The following is a 917-nucleotide window of genomic DNA, read 5'->3' on the forward strand; positions in this document are numbered from 1 at the left end:
TAATCAACTGTGTTTACGTGAATACTCGTCAAAACGGACAATTCGACATCATTTTGTGTGTAATTCTCCGTTCATGCGACGCGAAAGAGTACTCGCGTGCTGAGAGGCGCTTTCTGTGTGTGTGTGCTTCAGTGTCTGTGCTCAGAAAACCGGACCGAAATTAGTTCTCTCTTGCGCCGTCAGATTTATCTATATGTCTGCTCTTCTCTTACTCCCACATATTGACATTTTTTTACGTTTTATGCGACGTGCAGCAAGTGTATTTTAGCTTATGTCCTGCTGGTTCATATACGCATCTAACCTCCTAAAATGCAGCAGATTCGTTCTGAAATTGAATGAATCTCTTCACAAATCGTCCCTCCCTAACATTTTCATCTCGTTTTTATTAGTTGACGAAAATGTCAATATATTTTCGTCATAGTTTTTGTCATTCAAAAAGAGTTTTAGTTCGTTATCGTCTCGTTGTCGTCAGTGAAAAAAATGTCGTTGACGAACATTATGACGAAAATGAAATTGTGTCAACGAAATTAACACTGGTTCAAACGTTTGCTTTCGAAAGAAATTAATACTTTTACTCAGGAAGGTCACATTCAATTGATCAAAAGTGACAGTTAAGGCATTTATAATGTTACAAAAGATTTCTTTGTGAAATAAATGCTGTTTTTAAAAACTTTCTATTCATAAAAGGATCCTGGAAAAAAATTTATCACGTTTTCCACAAAAAGCACAAGCAGCACAACTGTTTTCAACATCGAAAATAATAAGAAATGTTTCTGGAGCAGCAAATCAGCATATTAGAATGATTTCTGAAGATCATGTGACACTGAAGCCTGGATTAATGATGCTGAAAATTCAGCTTTGAAATCACAGAAATAAATTACAGTTTACAATATATTCAAATAGAAAACAGTTCTTTT

The 917-nt window shown here is 35.0% G+C and overlaps 1 protein-coding gene across 9 annotated transcripts in view; it reads right to left on the bottom strand.

Moving 5' to 3' along the window:
- rapgef1b (Rap guanine nucleotide exchange factor (GEF) 1b) overlaps positions 1–917 on the bottom strand; it is a 46,471-nt gene that overhangs the window by 10,122 nt on the left and 35,432 nt on the right. The gene's annotated exons all lie outside the window — the stretch shown is intronic.

Source organism: Sinocyclocheilus rhinocerous, unplaced genomic scaffold (assembly GCF_001515625.1).
Source record: "Sinocyclocheilus rhinocerous isolate Xijiao unplaced genomic scaffold, SAMN03320098_v1.1 scaffold1045, whole genome shotgun sequence".
Classification (NCBI taxonomy): Eukaryota; Metazoa; Chordata; class Actinopteri; order Cypriniformes; family Cyprinidae; genus Sinocyclocheilus; species Sinocyclocheilus rhinocerous.